The sequence below is a fragment of the Typopeltis vanoorti genome, chromosome 26 (genome assembly GCF_054136105.1).
Source record: "Typopeltis vanoorti isolate ZY-2024b chromosome 26, IOZ_Tvanoo_1.0, whole genome shotgun sequence".
Lineage (NCBI taxonomy): Eukaryota > Metazoa > Arthropoda > Arachnida > Uropygi > Thelyphonidae > Typopeltis > Typopeltis vanoorti.
The window spans coordinates 1434032-1448992 of record NC_143574.1 but is presented as its reverse complement, the minus strand read 5'-3'; the positions used below and the strand labels follow the sequence as shown (position 1 = coordinate 1448992).

At 41.4% G+C, this 14961-nt stretch overlaps 1 protein-coding gene across 1 annotated transcript in view; it reads right to left on the bottom strand.

Moving 5' to 3' along the window:
- LOC150092266 (prolyl 3-hydroxylase 2-like) overlaps nucleotides 1-14961 on the bottom strand; it is a 131374-nt gene that overhangs the window by 18629 nt on the left and 97784 nt on the right. The window lies entirely within an intron of this gene.

Here is a 14961-nt window from a genome sequence, read left to right as displayed (position 1 = left end):
TTATTATTAATATGTGATACCTCCAAGGAGTCCAAGAACTCATCATGGGAGGGTGCTCCACTCTACCCTGCCACACACATCTCACTGTCATCCTTAATACTTAATTCTCAAACTACACACAACCACAATCAACACCATCTACTGCCTATCACCACCAACAGTAGTATTTTTTTTCCTGTAAATTGCATGTGTTCTAATGGCTGATTTGTCTGTATGCAGGATGAAAAACCCGAGTTTTTGGGAGTAAAAGCCCTGCTTTCAGAATAAACCGTGTATGTTGTGGAACAGGGTGGAGATTGGTGAAAGATATATATAGCAAGATGTTGCTACAGACCAGAGAATGCAGACAGCGAGAAGCAGGAAATGTTTTGGCAAATTGGCTTGGAAAGTGGAATCGGATGATCATTCTGAGAGATTTCAACTAATTTTAGAATATACAGAGGAAAATACATAAGGTAATAAGAAAACAAAGGATCAAGAGTGGCTTGGTTTTATGAATGTTTTAACATCAGGGAATTTGAGTGTGATGACACTTTGAGGGAGGGAGGGAGAGAGGAACAGTCATGCAGAAATCTTGAGACTTCTCAGGCAGATAGATGACTATAACAGTCTTGGAAATCACCTTCAAGCAGTATATGAGGAAAAGAGGTCAGCTGTGCACAGGAGCTAGTTAAGTTAAGCCTAAACACATGGAAGCTTGTTAAGGAATGTTTACCTTGAGTAAGAAGAATAAAGAAATTGGATAAAATGGGTGCATGGAAATCAAATGCAAAAGAGATTATGGAAACAGTATAACGAGACAGGAAATAATTACATGAGCAATATAAGGCTCAAGCTAGGCAAGTCACTAGTATAGTAAGGAAGGAAAAATTAGAATATGGTCTCACATTGTAATTTCATGACAGTGTAAGACCACTGCCCTGCTTACTGAAGGCCTGAAATGACTTGAAAAAGTTCCATGTTTGGTCTCTAGAACAGAGTTTCTGGCCCAGGTAAAGATAAAAATATATTAAAAAAATTAATTAATAAAAAAAATTATTATTTATACAGGTACTCCATGGAGTCAAAAACCTCATCATGGGCTCTGTAGCTCAGTGACTTATAAGTTTCTATCATATCCCCTCTCGTCTGCACATCAGCTAAACTCTGCAACTCACAGACCTTCAATCTCTCCTCACAGGGAACATTCCACAGACCTGACACAAGCTTGGTCACTCATTTCTGAATCCTCTTTGAATCACCACCTCCTGGTCCCCTAGAAATGCAACTGAACAAATCTGTACACAGATTTGCTCACAGATAAGGAATGGTTATCAATTTAATGTTGTAAAATGTAAGGTAATGCACTTTGGGATGAAAGGGGTTACATACCTCCTATCATATTGATGGTACTAAAATACAGGAAATTGATGAGACTAGGGATCTGGAAGTGATAAAACTCAGAGGACATATTGCAAGAGTTAGCAACATGTGGGAATCACAGCCTTATAAAGAGGGATAACCTCCTTATCTTTACTTGTCAATGTGTTCTTCAATTCAACATCCAAGTAATCTGAGCTTTTTTGCTAACTCTTGCAATGTCCTCTGAATTTCAAATATCTGTCCACCATCACTAGTCTTATCAATTTCATGTAATTTAGTACCATCAATATGATAGGAGGTATGTAACTCTTTCATCCTAAAGTGCATTACCTTACATTTTACAACATTAAATTGATAACCATTCCCCTCACTGCCAATTTAAGTCGTCATGCAAGATATCACCTTAATCAACTATTGCCCCTCCCCAGTTTTGCATTACCAGCAAACACCTGATACCCCCCCCACCCCACCCCTGCAAATCCTCTGCTATATCATTAATGTACAAAATAAACTGAGCTCATTCCCAGTAAGAATGTGCTACAGTTTACAAATCCCTTTTGTGGGTGGGAGCTACATTAAGAAACAAAACAACAACAAAACTGACAATGCCATTTAAGTGGTTGTTTAATGAAATCTAGAAGGTGCAGAATGAGGGTAAGATAGTGAAACTGAATAAGGGTGGTGGTTAAAAAAAAGCATCAAATTGTAGACCAGATTATATTTTATCTGGGATTATTAAGATTTTGCAGAAATTAAGTTTGTTTTGTTACAAACAGGCTGAAGATCTAAATTCCCTGTGGTATGAACAGTCATAAAGTTTCCAGGTATTTTCATGTGTAAGTGTGACATCAATGAAGTGTGATTACTGGAGATAAAATTAATATACTCATCGAAATGTTGGAAAAACTTTAATTAAAAGTTGTTTAATAATTCTCTTATTCATCAGCCATTTTCTGTCCACTGCTGGATGAAGGCCTCCTCCAAAGTCCTCCATTCAGTCCTATCTTGAGCTTTTCTATGCCACTGACCAGCAATCTCTTTAATCTCATTCGCCCACGATCTCTTTGGTTTTCCTATAGCTTTCTTTTCACCTATGGGATACCATTCAGATATCAACTTTGTCTATTTTTAAGTGTCACTTCTTGCAATATGACCTCCCCATTGTCATTTGGATCTATTAATGGCAGTTATAATTTCTCATTCTAGTATAAGCTGTGACCATTTCCCTCTGGGTCATCCTCAGCTTGTTAGTCAATTTTTGGTCAAATTCCATGTTTCACTTCCAAATGTCATGAAGTATACAACTGTCGAATATTTTTCTTTTAAGGCATACTGGGATGTTTCCTTTGAGTGCTTCATGGTATTTTCCAAAGACTATCCAACAAAGTTGAATTCTATATATAACTTCTTCACAGTCTCACTCTGCTCTGATCACTCTGATCTTTTGTTCCTAGGTAAACATAGGAGGTTACTATATCAATTGCCTGGTGTTCCATTTGTAATAACTTTCTGGGGATGCATTTATTATACAATTTTGTTTTGTCATTGTCTATATAATTCCCTAATTATCTTTAATGATCCATAATTTTTATAATGAAAGTTTCCAATATCTGATGTTGAAGCAACCTAATAGCAACCAACTGGCAGCTATAATACAAAAGTTGGCTCGTTTACAAGAAACAGCAACTTTTATAACTCCATTACAATACTTTCAAATTATTGTTAATAAAATCCTTTCTGCATTCATTTTAGAAATTATGGACTTAACAACCATGTTATAAATAACTCTTAATTTCCCGACATTTCGATCTTCATATTAAGATCATCATCTGGAGTATATACAAATATACAAGGACAAGCTGAGTTACATTACACACAGTAAGCTAAGGAAACAATGGTTTGATCAAAGGTCATTCTACTGGCATGACTTCTAGTGAAAAAAAAAAAAATACAAATTAATTATTTAGAAACTACATCATGTATATACAAATATACAAGGACAAGCTGAGGTAAGCTAAGGAAACAATGGTTTGATCAAAGGTCATTCTACTGGCATGACCTCTAGTGGAAAAAAAAAATACAAATTAATTATTTAGAAACTACATCAAAGCTAAATTCTATTTAAGATAACATGAGAAAAACATTCTTTTTTATAGATAGTCTTCTTTCAGTAACAATGATGTCCTATTTTTAACATTACAATTGTTATTTTAGATTTAGGATTCTGGATTAGCTAGTCCTGTTTATAGTTAACTCTTAGAGAGAAAGGTTCCGTGGGTAGAATATGTGCCTTCCATATGCTTGGGATTTTTAGACCATCATTATTGTTCAGATTGTGGTGGTTGATAAGAATCTCACAGGCTTCTTTAAATTTGCATTCATACCATGTTTTGGTGTGATGTAAACAACTGGTGCTTTTCCAGTCAATTCTATGTAAAGTGTTCAGGGCATGATCAGAAAGTCCAGCTTCACCATAGTTATTATATTTAATGTGTCGTTTATGTTTCTTTTGTCTGATAGGAATTGTGCATCCTATTTTCCCTGTATATGGATTATTACAGGTGCAATAAATACGGTATACTCCAGGGTGGGCCAGCGGAGGGAGTGGGTCTTTGGATGAGTTGAGTAAGCGTTTTAATTTTGCAGGAGGTTTAAAGATGGCTTTGAAGGTTGCATTTTTGTAGTATTTTGTTTATTTTATCTGATGTCCCTTTAATGTAAGGAATGATTATAGTTTTATTGTAGGTTATCTTTGGTTTATCTTTGTTTTTTTATTGAGGTCTTGTATAATAAATTTAGTTTAATCCTTTATCCAAGTGTGAGCAAACAAAGTTTGTGCCTGAAAGTATCTTCAGGACTGGGTTAAGGTGGTACAACACCAGGGCAACTCATTGCAAAGGTGGAGCAAGCTACCAACACTCCTATCTCAGTATCTCCTATAATGCAAAACACATCTCCTTGCGGATATGTCTAATGTTATGCATTAAGGGAAGGGCCACTACCCAGACCGGTTTCGACCTTTATTGAGGTAGAATGGGAGTTCATGTCTCTCATCATTGGCCTTTGGAGAATAAAGCATGCTGAGGATCAGCAGACAGTAAAAGAGGAGTATGATATAAGATAGAGTAGGATAGTAGGAGGTAAAAAGAGGCCTCAGTCAACCTGTTTGGCCTTATTGGCTAATTGGTCTGTAACATATAATCTCAATTTACCTGTTCAGAAAAGGTTAAACATAGACTTTTGTCTATAGTTCTCATATTATTTTATCTAAAGTAATGATTTACTCCAGTATTAATGGAGGTTCTTTTTATGTTACTAGATAATATTCTTATTTTTATTCCAGGTAAATATATATATATATATATATATATATATATATATTTTTTTTTTTTTTTTTTTTAAACAGGATGTAAATAATAGGACTTGTTTAAATATTTATTTTAAATCTAAAATAACGGGACTTAAGGTCCGGTAAGTAGGAATGAATAGGAACTTACTGAGGAACTTGTATACCTGGTACCACTGGGACTTAGAATGGGGAAGAGACTGGCCCGGGAGATGCCGCTCACGAGGAGCGGCACCGCCTCGCAGTAAGCCTTCGCCGCCCGGGTTCTCAGCTCTCCCCCCCCTTGTTTGGAGTAAAGAAACCGTGCCAGCGAAAGCTTTGTGGCTAGGGGAAACAGAGTGGTTATTCTTTTTCCTGGGGTGGGGGGGATGGTGGGTTTTTTTTGGGTTCTAAAGAGATATACAGGGCTTGATGCATCCCTGTATAAGAAAGCATATCATCGGTGGTTTGCAGTATTGATTCACAAATTTAAAGTCTCCTAGTAAGTGCCTTTCTTGTGCAAGAAATTTGTGTAAGTAGAAAAAGAAACCTTTTCTTATTCTTGCATACATTAAATTTGCGTCTCGTACCTGGGATTTTTTCAGTACTTTCCAGATGTGATATTTTAGTACATTGATTAGGAAGATAGTGAACTTTTGGGTTTTTTGGACTGGTGGCGGGAATTGTAGTCGTACTACCTCTTCTACTGTCAGCATGGGGATTCCCAATGCTGTGCTGAGTCTCCGCCAGATGCGTTGGGCTGGTGGGCAAAAATAAAAGAAGTGGTCCACCGTTTCCACGTCCCGGCAAACATCGCAGAATGGGTCGCACGGGTTAGGTACATACCGGGATTTCACCTGTTTCACCGGGAACCGCCCGTAGGCTATTCTCCAGGCTAGATCCCGATGAAAAGGCTGTCCCCAGCTATTTTTGATGTTTCTGAAGAGAATTTCATTATTTGTACTAAGATTGGGTGTATCACGCCTGGAAAGTTGGAAGAAATCCCAGTATACTGCTTTGGGTTTGTGTGTGAGGATTGCTATTCCTCTGTCTCTGAGTGTTGTGATCGATTTCACTACTGTACGGTACCACTTGGGCACCCCCCTTGCGCGGGGTCCAGCATAGTCCGTGATCCCAAAGAGGGGGAGGAAAAGTCCTATAAAATATCTAATTAGTAGGCCAGAAATGTGGTTGGAGTTTAAGGCCTTCCGTACGGTTTTGAACGTGTTTGCTTGTAGCAAGCTTCTGTGATCGGGCAGAGCATAACCCCCTTCTTCCTGTTTGAGTTGTAGATATTCTTTCTTTACTTCGCGTTTTCTCCCATTCCAGAAGAAATCCAGGAGTTCTTTTGATAATTTATTTTCTTGTGCCAGTGTGATGCCTGTGATATTGACAGTGTGCATCAGCATTGGGGTGACGATTGTTTTTATTACTGTCGCTCTGCCATAAAAGGAGAAGAAGGTTGGTTTGAACAGCCTTATCCTTTCCCTGCTTGTCTCCTGCAATTTTTGGATTGGTAGTGCTAGGGTGTCTGAAAAGGGCACGCCTAGTATAGTTAGAGGCTGTGTCTGTAGCGTTAAACCGTAGGGAAGTCCAGTGCTATGGAAATTTCCGAAACTTTTGATTTTGGTTTTTTGTGCGTTAACGCGAAGACCACTGACTATGCTGAATTTTTGCAGCGTGTGCAGATAGATATAGATGGACTCAGAGTCTCTGAGTGTAGCCATTACATCGTCTGCATATGCCACTATTTTGCATTGTCTGGAGCCTTGGGGCAGTGGAATACCGTTAATTGCGGGGGTGTTATCAATTCTTTTGATTAGGGGTTCTAATACTAGGGAGAAGAGGAGGGGGCTTAGCGGGCAGCCTTGCCTAACCCCTCTCTTTATGCGGATTGGTTCTGTTAGAAACCCATTAATAGATAGTTGGGTCGTGGCTTCCGCATACATGTTTTTAATTGTACGCCGAAGTCTCGGGCCCACGCCTGTTTTTAGTAGGATGTTCTGCAAGTACCTGTGGTTGACGCTGTCAAACGCTTTCTCCAGGTCGGTGGAGAGAAGTGCCAGGGGGTATTTTTTCTCTTTGGCCAGTTTGATCAAGTCTCTTAACAAAAAGAGATTGAATTCCATAGATCTACCAGGGATCCCATAGACCTGTGAGCTTGTTATTATTTTTTCGATACCACCCTTAAGGCGCGTGCAGATAATTTTTGCAAAAATCTTGTAGTCTACGTTGGTTAGGGAGATTGGACGCCAGTTATTCGACAAAGTCCGATCTCGGTCTTTCTTGGGGATAAAGATGGTGTGGCTCTTAACGAATTCCTCGGGGATGTTTCCCGAAGTGAGGAATTCGTTAAAGATGTTTATTAACGCTGCCAATGCAAATTCCCAGATAGATCTATAGAATTCTATCCCCAGTCCGTCTGGCCCTGGGGTCTTCTTTGTTTACATCATTCTGTACGTGGCCTTTAATTCGGCTGCAGTTATCGGCCTGTCCTGCAGGGCACTAAGATGATCGGGAAAACGTGTTGTGTCCCACTCACTGAAGTCATCCGTGCCCTGCCGGTCAGAGAAGATACCGATATACTGCTGATGAAAGTGACCGAGTATTTCGTGGGTTGAGCGTAAAATCTGGCCCTTCTCCTCGATCTGGTGAATCGTTTTCTCATCATTAGCCGCCACCCGTTGTTGGTTGTAGAATGCGGCGGAAGGTGTTTCCAAATGTCTGAGATAGAGTCTCGTTCGAAAGTCGAGGTCCTCGACTCTACTCTGCCGCTCTTGCTGCAGTTCTATTTCTACTTGTCTGATGAGATCTCCGCAGGGAACTCCGCTCCGTTCGTTTGTCCGGTACCAGCCGAGTTCCCTGTAGAGATCCCTCAGCTGTTTGCGTTTTTGGTAGGCCCTTTCGCGTCCACATTTTTGGAACAGTTCCCTAGCCTGCCTCTTGAAGGTCAGCCAGTTTTCCCAGTCCCAGTTGGTGTTTGTCCATCCGTCACAGAGGTTCTGTAGCTGGTCGCTGAAAAGACTGGGGAAGGTAGGAGGGAGCCTCCAAGGACCTCTGGCTGTTTCCATCACCTCTGGGAGCATGATTTTTAGTATGACCATCTTGTGGTCGGTTGTCAAGTTATGCACTGCGGTGTGACGTATCCTCTGAACATATTGTTCCAGGTTTTGGGACACGTACACCCTGTCTAGTCTTGTCGATATCTGGCCGCGTCCCCACGTAGTTTCTACTTTGGCGGGGTTATTCCGCCTCCAGATATCGACGAGGTCAAAATTTATACAGCATCGATTTAAAGCGGCAATGCCGCCAGTTCCGTTGTTTGCGTTCCCGCCTATTTTGTCTAGACGTGTGTCTTCCACACAGTTCCAGTCTCCTGCAACTATTAGGTGTTCTGCTCCCAGGAGATAGTTTTCAAGGGCAGAGAAGAAACCACTTCTGTGGTATGGATTGTTCGGGGCGTAAACTGCAGCAAGTCGGATGGTACGGCCACCGTACTTCCAGTCCACCGTTACTAGGCGTCCTGCGGCGTCTTTTTGGACGTTGAAGAACCCCCCCGCGATTGGGGGGCGAATTAGTATCCCCACCCCTCGCGAGTGAGCGTCCCCGAAGCACCAGTAGCTGGTGACCGGATAGCTTCTTGAGAAGTTCTCCACGTCCCAATGCTTATAGAAATGGGTTTCTTGTATCAGGAGGATATTAATTTTGTGTGTTAACATTAGCCTCCAGACAGCGCTTTGCGCAAAGGGGTTGCGTAGTCTGTTAGTGTTTAAAGTTGCGATTTTAACTTCCATGTTGGTGTTAGAATGAGGGGGGGGCGTTATCTGGTGTTTGTTTTATGAAACCCGGTTCTGGTTCCTCGTCGGAGCTGGTTGCACTTTGAGCATCCGAGACAATGACAAGCCTGTCTGTAGAGTCCCTGTCTTCGTCAGAGTCCATTTCGTGGACTTGGGGTTGTGCCAATTGATCCATTGCCGGGGGTAGGCTCTCTAACATTGTAACGTCATTGTCGAGGGGCTTTGCGCCTATTGTTCGACGTTGACCTGTTGTCTCTGTGTACTCTGTTTCGTCCTCCGATGACATCATGCTGCTTTGTTTCGCTTTTTTTTTTTCCTGTGATTCCGTTTCTCTTGCGCGCTTTGTTGGGGCGCTGGATGTGACCTCTTCCTCTTTCCTGCGAGCTTCATGGTTTGCCACGTTGATGCTGGCGATGTTCTGTGTGTGGCGGCTTGCCTTGGGTATCTTTGGGGTTTTCGTTTCCGTTGCTGCTTCCTTTTCAGCCTGTTGGCCGAGCTCCGGAAAATCGCTCCTTGATACTTTCTCAGGGTTCCCGATGGGCGTAGCCCTAATTGGTGTTATGGTCCCTCCCATTATTTCTGAGTGTGTCTTGTTCGGACATGTGTCCACTTTGTGGGTCAGAGCCCCACACTTAATACAGGGTTCTGTACAGCTTTCTATTTTATGCTTTGACGATTTGCAATTTCTGCATTGTATTCGAGGGCAATCTGCCCCAAGGTGTTCCTCCGAATTACATCTAAAGCACCTTTTTTTCACACCTGGGTAGTTCACCATTACCCTCGTTCCCCCCAAAAAAACAAAATTGGGGACTTCTTTTTTCATGTCAATCTGGATTTCAACGTCTCCTGTTTTCCATCCTTTATAGTCTGCGTACTCCATTGCTTTAATCTCGTGAATTTCCCCCCATTGGCTAAAGAATTTCTTGACTTCAGGTTCGTTCTCTAGGTATTCTAGTGGAAACCTGGTTATTTTTAGCGTTTTTCGTAGGCTCCCTACTAGAAACGGTCTGATTGTTTGTCCACAACAAATGAAACCCTCTAATAATTTCTTTTTTGTTTGTTCGCTTTTGACCACTATTTGAAATCTATTGTTCCCATAAGGTATAAAACCGTATATATTTTCAGCCCCTACTGTTTCGATTAGAGCTCTTGCTAACGCCCGCTGATCTACGGGCTTCGTGAGCTCGATGCCGAGCGTCCTAGTTCTAGGCAAAAAATGTGACATGGTTACAGAAATACCTGACTACTGGATGTAGAAAGGGAATGTAAGGGAGGGCAAAATCGAGGAACGTTGGGCGTTCCTCGCCGCAAACAAAGCAATACCAGAATAGGACGAAAAAAAAAACAGGCAATAAAAAGAAAAAAAGGTCTTACCAAAGCTGGGGTACTAGTGCGGAATCTGAGCATGGAGCTCTCTTTTCGGGCCGTTGAAACTGGATCTTCTTGAGAGGTAGATGTCTGCCTTCGGCCGGAGCTTTCTCGGGGGTCCTCGGGAACTGTCTCTGGAATCCGCTGCGTTCTGTCGATGTCGATATGGTCTCGTCAGTGGGAGCCAGGCCTAAGTCGAGATATCATCAGGCAGAAGCATTCGCAGGTCATCTCTACCTATAGGAATTGCCAATTGGTGTGCCACCCTTTTTTAATAAATTACTCTGGATTTAGAGAAAGATGTTGAAAGTTTATTTTTCACTTGGTTAGAGTATAATAAATTTAGTTTAATCCCTTATCCAAGTGTGAGCAAACAAAGTTTGCGCCTGAAAGTATCTTCAGGACTGGGTTAAGGTGGTACAACACCAGGGCAACTCATTGCAAAGGTGGAGCAAGATACCAACATTCCTATCCTAGGACTTGGGCCTGGCTCCCACTGAAGAGACCTCAATAAAGGTCGAAACCGGTCTGGGTAGTGGCCCTTCCCTTAATGCATAACATTAGACATATCCGCAAGGAGATGTGTTTTGCATTATAGGAGATACTAGGATAGGAGTGTTGGTATCTTGCTCCACCTTTGTAATGAGTTGCCCTGGTGTTGTACCACCTTAACCCAGTCCTGAAGATACTTTCAGGCGCAAACTTTGTTTGCTCACACTTGGATAAAGGATTAAACTAAATTTATTATACACTAACCAAGTGAAAAATAAACTTTCAATATCTTTCTCTAAATCCAGAGTAATTTATTAAAAAAGGGTGGCACACCAATTGGCAATTCCTATAGGTAGAGATGACCTGCTAATGCTTCTGCCTGATATCTCGACTTGGGCCTGGCTCCCACTGAAGAGACCTTTTTCAGCGGCCCTGAGAGAAAGCTCCATGTTCCAGTCCTTCTTCAAACCTGCTCCAGCGGATTCCAGCAACAGTTTAGGAGAACCGAAAAGAGAGCTCTGATTGAAGTCCTGCCTTGGTAAGTTTCCTTTGTGTTTTTTTTTTTTTTAGGCCTATACACGGCATTCCGCTATTTTATAGGAATAGACTATCCTTGGAAAGTCTTCTTCCTTTCTTTCGTTAAATAATGTCTTCGGTTTTACCGAGGGTAAGAACCCTCGGGTTCGAAATAGATACTGGTATTCACCAGAGGACGTTTGCGAGGGCTATTATTGACTGCGTCGGGGCAGACAATATTTCCGGTTTCACCCCTTATGGGGGGGGGAGGTTTCAAGTTGTATGCAAAGACGCTGCTACTAGAGAAAAACTTCTGAAAGGAGTCGAGTGCGAGGCAAAAATTTTTCAACCCTTTGTGGTAGGAAGCTTTGTCAAAAGAGTAAGAATAGATCGTTTTCCGCTTGAATGCTTAGAAGAAGACAATGACATCATAACTAAAGTCTTCTCGAAATGGGGAGCTGTTCGAGATATTGAAGTTGGCACGGACGCTGAGATCCCACAATGGAAATCTGGTGAAGTCACCTTTTCCGTCATGATGAAGGCGGAAATTCCGAATTTTGTCAGGATAGGATCGGCCAGGGTAATGGTGAGTTACCCAGGAGTAAAGAGGCAATGCTTTAGATGCGACGCCCTCACTCATCTAGGGGCCCAGTTCCCGAAGTTAATATGCAAGAACTGCCTAACAGCGGGCCATACAGTAGCACAGTGCCAGTCAGCATGCCTAAAATGCGGCATTCACAGCCATAAGGTGGACACCTGTCCAGACAGAAACCTGGCCGAAAAATTGGGAGGCAGTATTATGCCCAACACGGAAGCAACAGCCAAAAATGTCATTGGCGCAGAACAGAATGAGTTCCCTACCCTGAAGGCCGCGCATGAGGGAACAACAAGAATCATGCCGCCACGTCTGAAACACTGCCGAATACACCAATAGAGAAACCTACAAGCAGGAAAGACAAAAGGCAGAAAGAACCAGCCACCGAGCAAACCGCCACTACAAATGTAGCAACCGAAAATAACCAGCAGCACCAACAAAAAGGAACTATCACTGCAGTCACAATAGACGAAGACACGGAGGCAGTAGATATGGAAATCAACAATGCAGAAAGCACACAAAAGAGGCCAGCCAGCCCTGAAGAAGTAAATATAAAAAAACCAAAACCAGCTGAAGTTGGAAAAATAAAATCAACTTCAGAACCCACAAAGTTCCCTCACGCAAAGGCCAATGCACCTATATTGCATCTCTTAAAAGAATATCCCCGAGGAGGAGGCGAGACTACGAAAAGCAATAGAAACATTCGGAGACATTCAACTGATACTCACAGGACAAAACAGGCCAAGAGTCATCAGTGCAGAATGGAACGACGTGTTTGTCGATAATATAGATGAAATCACTCCTGAAAAGATCATTGGTCTTATCGATGCAGAGGACGACGTGGGACTAGCACTGCACAGAGGCCTCTACATGCTAAACCACGTCCGTGGAGACAAATTAGCAGATCTCATCATTAAAACCCACAACAATAGACAGCAGGAGGATTTAAACCTCGCCTAACAAGTCAGTCGACTCCTAGTATCGATCTGCCAGAGAGAAAAAAAAAAAAGATCTGGTTTGTTTTTTCTTCTTTTTGTCCTCTTTCAGATTAGAATTTTTGTTGTAAAAAAGGTCTATGTCTATTCCACACAGGAGGGGGTATCCTGAGAACCTGGGCTGCGAAGGCTTACACCGAGGGGGTGCAGCTCCTTGTGGGCTGCATCACCCAGGCCAGGCTCTGCCCCCGCTCTTCTCAGTATTAAAGTGGTCATTCCGGTTGAAATTTCAGAATTTTCCTAGTTTCTTACAAAGTGTTATATGTAATTTTAAAGGTTATTTACCAGTTCCTCTTTTTCATGTGGTGCTTCTTTCATTTGTTTTTCTCCACTTTCCTTGGGCAGACACCTGAAAAGAACGGATGGAGGGAGATAATGTCGGAGATCTGCTTGGTGCTGACATTTAAGTCAGGCCAAGTAGATCGACTGAGGCCTCTTTTAACTATCTACTGCTATCCACTCTATCTTTCTCCTCCTCTCTCACTATCAAGCTGACTCTCAGCACAACTTTTTTTTAAATCTAAAGAGGCCAGTGATGAAAGGCATGAACTCCCATTCGACCTCAATAAAGGTCGAAACCGGTCTGGGTAGTGGCCCTTCCCTTAATGCATAACATTAGACATATCCGCAAGGAGATGTGTTTTGCATTATAGGAGATACTAGGATAGGAATGTTGGTATCTGCTCCACCTTGCAATGAGTTGCCCTGGTGTTGTACCACCTTAACCCAGTCCTGAAGATACTTTCAGGCGCAAACTTTGTTTGCTTACACTTGGATAAAGGATTAAACTAAATTTATTATACTCTAACCAAGTGAAAAATAAACTTTTATCAAAATGAGGTCTTGTAGAGAATTTTATTAATAGTGTTTTGGCTGTAACCATTTTTTAGAAAAGTATTGCTGATAACTTTGAATTCATCTTTCAGAGCTTGTTCACTGGAGCAGATCTTCAAAGCCCTGTTTTTTAGAGTATTAATGACACCTAGTTTTTGTGTTAGGTGGTGGTAGGAGTTTATGTGTATATATTAGTATGTGTTGGCTTCTGGTACACAGTGAAGGAAAGAAAGAAGACGTGTGACAAGTGTATCTAGAAACAGAAGTGTGTTCGGTTTTTCAATCTCAATTGTGAACTGTATGCATTTGTGTTATTTGTTTAGGTGACTAAGGAAATGTCTAGTGTCTGGATGCCATAGGGCCAGATCGCGAAAACATCGTCAACATATCTAAGCCAGACTTTGGGTTTTAAAGGAGAAGAATCTAGAGCATGTTGCTCAAAATGTTCCATATAAAAGTTAGCAATAGGGGGGGATAATGGCGAGCCCATGGCTGTGACTTCTTTTTGTAGGTGGAAAGCGTTTTGCCAAACAAAATAACCAGAATGTAATACATATGCCAAGAGCGCCATGATATCTGGAGAGAATTTGTTCTGTAAAAGAAGTATTGTGTCATTGATTGGGACATTCGTAAAGAGGGCTGAGACGTCAAAACTGACTAATAAATCATCTTTTTCTAATGTAATGTCTTTGATTATGTTTATGAAGAGTTGTGTGTTTCTGATATAGGAGGGGAGAATGACCTACCAACTCTTTGAGTGTTGCTGCTAATTTCTTGGCTAGGTGATAATTCGAGCTATCTATACCTTCAATTATCGGCTGGAGTAGCGCGTTTTGTTTGTGTATTTTTGGTAGACCGTAAATTCTCGGGGAATTTACGGACTGCTCAGGACTTGTGTACAGAATGTGTTGCGAAAGATACAATAAAGTTGGAAAAGTAATGCCAAAGAAGATACAAGCACGAAATTCTCTTTCTTGAATCTGCCTTGCCCTTTAAAAACTATCCCAATCTCAAAATTTGGATGCATAAAAATGCATTATCTATGGGAAAAGTTCATCCTCAGATGTAATTTAGGAATCTGTCTTGTTTTGTTTTTTCAATTCAGTCTCACTTGTTGCATGTGTCTTTACTTGTGCATTATTCCCTAATGATACCAACTGACTTTCGAAAAATATAGGAAAAAGTAATTAAATTACTATTAGTTATATCGATTAGTTATATTACAGTATCCTCTGTACCCCTTGGGAGTACGTATCAAAAATTTGATGAGATATCATCTAAATTGTCATATCCTTCCTAAAAATAACAATACAAAGTGTGTTTTATTCATATATATACCACATTTGATACACAAAATGCCCGTTAAGTAATGAGACTATCATCATTATATCAAAACAAAGAACTATATTTGGAATCGTCAATTACACAGATTCAAAATAATCTTCTCCAACTCCACACAATGCTTACATCTGTCGTACAGGTGTTCCAAGGCACAGTGGAAGTTCTGAACAGAAACCTTCAGTGTCTGGGTCACACTGCATTGGATGTCCTCAATGTAGCTGTGAAGCGCTCCTCTTTCAAGGCACACTTCATCTTTGGAAAGAGGAAAAAGTCTGTGGGAGCCAAATCTGGTAAATGGAGGGGGGGGGGGATCAACTTTGAAGCCAGAAACTGCTT